Below are 9,524 nucleotides of genomic sequence, written 5' to 3'. Positions count from 1 at the left end.
TTACATTTCCCTCTTAGAGTAGAGGGAAGCCACACATTATTTTCAATGAACATAATTAGTTCAAGATTCTAGAATGAGCTTTTAAATTTGCACGTATATAGCTATTTCTCTAGGGAAAGTTCATCAGCAAACCGCATATGGCCACGTATAATCCTTCTTTAACACACAAAATCTAACAGAAAACAGCTTTATTTATTAACACACTTAATTAAGTCTTCCTCCTTAGAAAAACCAAAAATATACCTTATCTTTATTGAAGCTTGTTTAAAAAGTCCATTCTAGTTAAGCTACTGTAATTTTTCTTGTACCAAGGTTTAAAGCCACATGAAGAAATCTGAGGGCTATCAATATCCAAACTTTAGTATCTGATCTGTACATTTAATTTTGCCACTTGAAAGACTACTACCTAACCAACAATAAAGCAGCCTTCTCCACCACCCAATTGCCAGTTCTGGTCAAAATACTGTCACATCAGAAGACATGTACAGTACTCAGAGTCACCCTAACTCAATACAATTTTCCCCCAAATGACAGACTGGACTAACTACATAACAATTAACATCCCCAGGCAATCTCTTCATCTCTGTAAACTTAAAATGAACATCAACTGAAGACTGCTATTTTCTGTTCAGTGCATAAACATTTACATTTTCTCACTGACCGAGACGAAAAGTTTGGCCCTAATCCACAAATCACACTTCATTATAGACTTTCACCACAAAATCCCACCAATTTCACTTTAGGATTCCATGCAAGTGAATACATTTACTTGACTAAAATTTTTGTGTATGCATCCTTCTTGCAGGATCATATAATCATCATTTTAGAGTAACAGACGAAAGTCAGTTTTCAGAAAGGAGTGGTATAACACAAGGAGTAATTAAAAAAATCTAATAATGACAGTGTTAAAGCTTATTTACTAAAGAGCAGAGAAAGGAGGTAACTGATGGTTAAGCAGCATTCCAGTAATCTGTTTTTTCACTTTTCCAACACCACTCCCCCCCACACTTAAATGGGCTATATTGTCCACAGCTGATGAAAAGCTAATGCTGAGCCAGCTAATGCTACGTAATGGATGCTTCAATTTTCTACATCAAGCATTGTACCATATGGACTCAACTGTTTTAGCAGAATAACTGAAAGGTATAGATTAGCTTAAAGCTAGGCTAAAGAAACTGTAAAGTTGAACACATCTAAAAGTTAGAAAACAAAGCAAGGATAGCATTACATTTCAGCTAACACCACAATTATGTCTGAAGACAAAATTAAGCACAACGGTGAAGCACTCCAGTGCTATGTGGAAAAAAACATTTTCTGAGAGTCCAAAAGACACTAATTCTGTTTTCAGGTTAGAATTTGGATAGAATAAAGTACATAGTGTGCTCTAGCATCCCACAGTGATTGTGAATAGCAGTTTTCAAAATGAAAAGTCTATTTAATTCACTGAGACCAATTTCTCCTCACCCTTATCTTTAATTACATGGTCATATTCTACTGTAAGAACTTAGAGGGGAGCCAAATTCAAGTTAAATGGTTTTAACTCTGGAATTTTTCAACTTGCAACTGCAGTCACATCAGACATTAACTGCTGTGCTACACTCCTCAAAAACAAGCCTAGAAAATAAGACATCACATGCTCATGCCTGACAGATCATGATTTGATCCCATAAAACAGTCAACTATTACCAGTAGTATTGAACATTATTCCTTTTTATGAGGTGAGACCTCCAGAGGCATGTACTTATGTTTCACAGGTTTTGACAACACATAACTACTAAGAACATGTTTTAGTACCTCTGCCTTTCCTCATTCTGGCCTTACCAAAATTCATTTGCCCTCTCAACTGTTCCCAAGTCAGTTGGGGTTTTTTCCCCTTATAGGTCTCTTCCTTCTTTAGTCCAACTACAACCATACTGAACGACAGCTCAAAGCGTGCTCTTCCATACATGGCCAGTATGGATACATGCAGTGGGATCTGAGAGGTGCGAAATACTCCTTTGTCCCCCAGCTCAGACAAAGCCCAAGTCACAGCCCTAGTCACCCACTCACAGTTGAAGTCATGTGTTTCTTCCTTTTCCTGCACAGAAGCAAAGAAAATGCAGAAATCACAAGCTTGAAAGTCACTTTGTGTTAAATTCCAGTGCCCCGCAGCACAGTGATCTCCCATCAACATGACAGAGCAGGTTCCAGAAAAGTTTTGTTCTATTCATGCAGCCCAGACTTGAACATGGTCAGGACTTAATTTTTATAGAATTTCTTCCAAACTCTCAGCTCTGTTGGACTGTTATAAATGGTGTTTCCATAGACCTCAGCAAAATTTGACTACGCAACAATAAAGAGATAGACAAACCACCCCACCAAAACTTAAGTACACGCTTTAACTTAACGGTATCAGAACTTATCAGCAAGTTGGTTAGTTGGGCAAGAGTTTTTCTTTGGTTTTGTTTTGTTGTTTTTTTTTCCTCTCCCCATATTGGTAGGTCTTTCCCTATGTTTATTGTCCAAATTTGACAATGTTTTTGCCACTGAAAATACACAACCTTACAACAGATGTTAACCATAGATGTTCCTGCCAACTCTGCACATAAGGAAAGGGATAACCCACAGCACAGGAAAATGTCTCCAGAGTAAGTTTTGCAGCTATGAACCTGTCAAGGTTTTCTGACAACAAAAACTACATGGCAATCAAATGCTTCTGCTGTTTTAATAGTCTCCCTAAATTAGATAGGTACCTTCTACAGCAATGAATTCCAAGTACTTTACTGTCAGATATACCTGCAACTCTCCCCTCACATGCATGGCTTTCACTGCAATGTCTACTTAATGAAACCACAGCATTATATTGTCGAAAAGGCTTCTACAAAGTTTTCTTCCTGCTTTATAAGTTTAATATGGAATAAAATGTTATAGATAAAAAAGCCTCAGACACCATACCAATGAGAATCATGCTTGCCACCTTCATATTGAACATGAGTAGTGACACAAATTTAAAGAAAAAAAATAGCCACAGTTAAGATCTTATATTGATCAGTAGTCATCTAATATAAAACATACTTAAACCAATGACTTCCTATGAAACTCAGTGGAAAAAACAAGTCTCCCAAAGTTTTATACAAAACCAAACAATACTGAATATGAAATCATCTTGTGTAAGTGAAACATTCTGAGAACAAAATAACCTGTATGCTATTGACATCAGTTTTGCCGAGGTCTGATGGCAATTGACTAACTACACCAATTTTAATTTAAAACAAAATTCTCATGCACTAAAATGAGAAAATTTCAGTATCTTGATGTGGGCGCTGCGTAGTAAACTCTTAATTTACTACTTAGGGAGACTAAGATAGATTCAGACTAAGCAAATTGTTCCTCAAAAGCAACAATGTTAGCTAAACTTAGCTCTCTACAGATTAGTGTTCAACACCCATACAGCCTCATTGCAGTAACTTCTTGCAGTAACTTCAGCTTGTTTGGTATCTTTCATGTTTCCACAGTATTCCTAGGCCTCCCTCTGTTACATCTTGAGCTCACTTTTTTCAAAACCCCTAGTTTCTTCCCACAGTAAAACTCTTACCTTCGCTTCTCAGTCCGCAAAGAGGAGAGATGTAACTGTTGCTTGCCCAGTACTACAAGTTGCAAGCTGAACAGCTCTCAAGCTACTACCACACAGAACAGATAACGTCTTTCCTTCACTGTGGATAGTTAACAAATATCTACTCTATCTAAATTGTTTTTTTTATGAAGCTTATAGGAACATATCTTCAGAGGCATAAAAATCTAAGCTTGGTTAAAACTGCCCAACAATTTCCACATTAGTATCAGCAGATGAGAGAACTGCAGATCAAAAATACCTTATTTCGTTAAAAAAATAGACTACTTTTTCAGAAGAAAAGTCGAAGTACAATCAACAGATTTTACTTAGACCTCAAAGTCAGAAAATTAAAAGCAAACATTAAAAGAGCATTTCTCGAAGGCAAAGACATTTATCTCTCAGTCTGGCAAAAGCTTAAGAGTAAATTCAGCCATTCTGTCTTTGTTGTCTGTTGGTAAAAATCTTCTCTGCCTGTTTACTGTTACCTGTGAATTCAAGTTTCATCATTTGTTATCTCTCCAGATTTAGAGATGCCTCAGCCTACTGGCAGCAAATGTTAAACAGAAGTAAAAACTTTCATAACCTGATCCATTGAGCAACCTGCTCCTGGAATACTGTAAGAAATGAATGAGTAGCAATTGTTTGAGGCAATCTTCCACATAAAGAGAAAGGAAGAATGTTTTATACTGAACTCCTTTGTTTTCAGAAGCCCGTGTTTGCAAGGCACGAGTAAGAAAATACTAGTGCTCGAGGTTAGAGTGAAACATGTCTCCCATGACCCTTAGAGCCATCAGGTCCCTAACTGCAATCTTTACAACATTGCTTCAACTTCCCAAGATTACTGCAGAATTTAAGATACCTATATTTATATGAACATTATCTACATTTAAACTGACATCTACAATATCAATAATATCTGAAATTAATTATGTACTTCACTTTAAGCTAGTGGAACTCCTCTAAAGCAACACTGAATACCTTTATAAGATTGCTTTATATCATTATATTAAAAAGCTGTTGAAACATGAAAAGTCTTTCATGTTTTTACATATAGAAATGCAAGCTGCTTCATTTAACTCCAAATATAAAGACCTAAAATGGAAAATGTTTGGTGCCTTAAACACAGAAAGGTACTCAAGAGATTTTTCTATACATAACAATACAATTTTTAAATAGTACTTTCTTCTATGCTGCAAAGGTGTGTCCTACCCTGGACTAAATCACAAGTTCCAGCACCACAATGGTAATCTGCCAAGAAGCCCGTACTTCTGAAGCACAACAGTATTATTCTACAAAAATACAGCCCATGCAGCCTTCCGAACATAACAGATGAGCATTTATTAGGTAATTAGCACCTTCAAGCCCAAAGACAAACTGAACCAAAAAGAACAGTTTTAAGGCTACAATACAGACAAACTAAGTCTGAAATTTTGTTTTGAAAAATGCAATTAGACACTATAATGGGTCAGCATGATGGCTCTCTTCCCCTGCTGCATCTGGCCACAGGTACCTGCTGCTCCTGTTCCTTACTTTAGACCAGCCTCAGCGCTCAAACACCTCTATAAAGCCATTAGACTCACTAACCTAGTAGAAAGTTCACACACTCAACAGTAACTTGCTACTGAACAGAAGTTCAATCACCTCAGTGGAGGATAAAAAAGACAGATGCAGAGCAAGAGTGGATGTACAAAACTGCACAGCCAAGAATGGGGCAGGGGAAGAAATACCTGGTAGTGGAGAGGACGGCCTTCCCAACAGCCTGCAATGTAGTTTCAATGACTGCTGTTTCACAGTAGGTTTAGTGCATCTCTTAAGATAGCACACTTGTTCTCAAGTGTGACCTCCATAGGCTAACTGCCACCCAAACATCACCATTAACTATGCTTCTGTTTGAAACTGTTCCATCTACTTTCCGTTATTGTACATGGTTTACTGAATAAAGAGCATAGCACCTCAACGAATAAACACAGAGACTACAAGAAAGTGTGACGAACCACATACTTTAAACTGGAATCTAGGCCCTGCTTGTCATAAAACATCTCTGTATTTTCATACTACTGAAGAGGACATTATCCTCCATTGTTATAGTCCACATCCTGTCTTAATCGAAAATAACATAATTTAAACATGTGGTTGATGAAGAGTATAAATTCCCACACAGGCAATTACATCCATGTGATCTGGAAAAAAATATCATTTCTAGAAGATGACATTAAATTACTAACAGACTTTAGTTAAGTAAAACAGTTACTAAAAAGACTTGGTATGTTAAAAGTTAAACTACTTAAACTTAAGGCTAGTAAGCTTACAGGGAAGATCATAAAGCACAGGAAAACACTGCTGTAATTACATTAGTGATGTTCTACACAAAGTCAGATTAATTAATATTTCTACTTGAAGTATGCAAATCTTACCTGTGTGCCTGTCATGGACTTCTGTGACCTACAGTTATGTGAGTAAACATTTTTGCAAAGACAGCTCTGACTTATTAATATGTCTCCTCCCATTCCTAACTCCACTGCACAAGGCAGCAATAGGATACTAGACACACAAATAGCAAAAAAATTTGTGATCTTTCCATACCCACAGGGTACTCTTATTTTGTATAAAATACCCCTCTTTGAACAGCCAAAAGTGGATATTATCTATCTTGTATTAAAAAGCTCTCCTAAAATGTATGCTGAGTTTTTACATGTAGCTATACTCAAAAACACCAGATAAAGGAATAAAAAAGAGAGAGAAACGTGAATGAGGGGTAACTACAGTGAAATGTGTTCAAACAAAAATGCTCTGTGCAACAGATGAAGGATAATGCAGTTCAACAAACATCCTAGGAGAATGCACTGGTAAACACACTTGCAATATTCTGTGTTGCATATTTAATATTTACAAGTATTCTCTGCACCTTTTCTTAGCAAGAATCCTCCTACTCATTCATTTAAGGTAATGAACATATGATCTATTGAACACTAGAACTAAATATAACAGGTGAGCTAAATCTGATCAAAATAAATTCATATATATTTTTGGAACATAGCTGAGTACTTTACTACCTACTAAGCTTCAGAACTTCCTTTGAAAGTACTGCTTTCAGAAGGCTCTCTAAGTAAACCAAATTCCAAACCAATTCTACAGCACAGACTGGTGTGTAATGTCCCCTCTTCTACATTCTCCCTATGCCAAAGAGGAGACATTAAATTGTAAGTGGCTTACCTAAGGTCACTGGGAGGGACAGATGTTCCAGTCACTGTCTTTATCCATGATCATCAGCCTAGCTTTTAACTCCTTTCTTACTAGTCTGCTTTTATTTATGCAACTGTTTAGCTTACACACACACATTTCTCTTCACTGAACTATTTCAGCTGTGGCCCACAAACCCCTAGAGCCCCAGTGACAATGTCTAGGAGGCTACTCCAAACTACGCTCAGAAAAACAAAATCAGCAGCAGCAGGCTTGATTTCACTGCATTGGTTCTGCAGCAGCATTGAGGAAGCATTAAAATGCCTGCATAGCAAAAAAAAAAAAAAAAAAAAATTAAAATTAAGGATTGCCAGAAAGTATACGACAATTAGATAAAAGTTACTTTTTTACCTTTTAATAGATCACGGAAAACAATTATATAGAAGTCTCAAAACACTTTTGAAAGACTGTTAAAGGCCCAGAAGCAAATGTGTTATAATTCTTACGCTTTTGCCTACTCTTCCAGGGTACATTAGTTGCTCCTTGGGAATATACCATCCCATTTTCATTGCTAAATAACCCCCAGGTATCATGATCAGTTTAAGATCATCTAACCACAGTCTGCTGCTGAAAAGCATTGTCCCACTCTTCCCCTAAACACTGTGTCAGCTCTTTTGCTCATACAGCTGTGGCTGGGGTACATAGGATTGACCGAAAACTCTTGCAGTCAGTCTCCAGTTGAATCAGCGAGCTTAAACTGTGAAGAAGCAGCACCCCAAACTCCTTTACAACTTTGTTCTTCCTGTGGTTTGTACGTACCTTTAATTGCGTTAACTACTTTTGTGTATGCCATTCCAAAACAATCAGTTAAAAGTAAGAAGAAAATCCTACGGAACAAGAAGTAGCTGTATGTTTTGTTTACAGCAGACTGAAAAAAACTGTTTAGCTGGTATGACTTCTTAAGAAAAGTTAGATAGAGATAGTTACTGCAGCTGATCAGTATCCTGTTCTTCAGAAAGTTGTTTTTTGTAATTACAAGATACTGGAGAAAAGTAACCACTGCCACTTCCCTATTCTTCACATTTGATCTATTGTTGTCTCAAAGTCATAACTAAACTAAATTCATCTTAAACACCAGGAAACTTCCTAATACTTTATTAAAACACAATTTTAAGGCAAAAGTAAAGATGTTACAAATACATGTAATTTCGATACTTCTAATCACAGAACAATTTAGCATAGTCACTACTGAAGCATAAACAATCCTATTTTCATAGGACACACTTTGCGGATGCAGTTGGGACACTAAGTTTTGATACACTGCATCAGTTTTAAAAATTTATTTAATCTAGTTATGAGACTATTAAGAGGTGAAAAATTACCACAGGAAGTAAATTCAGTCTTGTTAATTGTACATAAGTAAACTGGATGAGGAAAAACTCTTTTGCAGGCTCAGTGACTTTTTTTTTTGTTAGAGAAGAACAACTTCAGAAAGGTTATTAAGACAGGGCCTGCAAGTCTTCCAAACAAACCAGTTGAATCTCCTAACTAACCTTGAATATCTTTATCTTGATCACTCAGAAAAAAAAAAATCTACAGAACACACGATGTATCATTGTATCAGAACTGGTATCCTAGATTTTTGAAATTCATTTACATTTTATAAGCGAATACAACTATTTGATTCAAAAGTACAGTAGCAAGACAAAAAGATTCATTTCATTAGCTGAAAGTCATCCTCAGCTGATGAACTAGTCTGCTGTTTCCCAGGTAATTTCTCTGTTTCAGGCCAGCACTATAAAATACCACTTATTTCCATTGCAAATACTGTTTCACTTGTTGAAACTTCTCCATTGAAAAGAAACTGACAAAAGGATGTTGAGGTCAGTAGAAGACATCTCCTAAAATATAGTTAACAAACAAACCTCTATCTCATCTTTTTATTCTAAAAGGAAAATTGCATTGCTCCCATCTTGGATTTTAACATCCCAACACAGCTCAGGATAAAATGCATCTGCTATACATTTATTAGTGTTCAAAAAAGGTGTGAGTCCACAATGCAGATAAGTTGTTTATCCCCACAAGTAGTCATAACTAAAGCAGCAACACTTAATACGCTTAACAGCATGCTTCACTTATGATCATGCTTCAGAACATGCAAAATAAAGGATAATTTTGCACAGTATATATTTATAACTACATGTGTACTCACAAAAGATCTTACATACAAAATACATTAAGAAAAAAAAAATCTTCGATTATATTCCAACTCCTTTGACACACAGCACGTCACAGACACCCATTAAGGGTTTGCCAGCAAAGTCAACAGGGAAGCCTGAAAATAAGTGCTATAACACTTTCACAGCAAATCACCTGAAATATCGCTCTTGGAGATTTTAATGAATCAAACTTACAACCACTATATTCAGAGTGTGTTTGTAAATAACTTCTTTAAAAAAAAAAACCGGCACTGGCAGCTCAGTTTGCCTCTCATCTGCTAACCAAGCCAGTACAAATGCACTCCAGCAGCCTGCTTCTACAGAACAGGAAAACGAACTTACTCACTTGTTCCTGCAAAACCAGCCCAATGCTCGGTCGGACCAACCACCGCCAGCACCACCGAAACCGGCGATTAGTCAGGAAACCAAACGAGCCGGCGGCAACACTTCTTCAGAAGGAGAGGGCAGTCGGAGGTCTCACGGCGACAGCTTTTGCCACCCAGTAGCTTCCCTCCGCTACGGGAAAGCGAGGG

Source organism: Aptenodytes forsteri, unplaced genomic scaffold, assembly GCF_000699145.1.
Source record: "Aptenodytes forsteri isolate BGI_AS27 unplaced genomic scaffold, ASM69914v1 Scaffold69, whole genome shotgun sequence".
NCBI lineage: Eukaryota > Metazoa > Chordata > Aves > Sphenisciformes > Spheniscidae > Aptenodytes > Aptenodytes forsteri.
The sequence above is the reverse complement of the archived record's forward strand: the minus strand, read 5'-3'. Positions refer to the sequence as shown.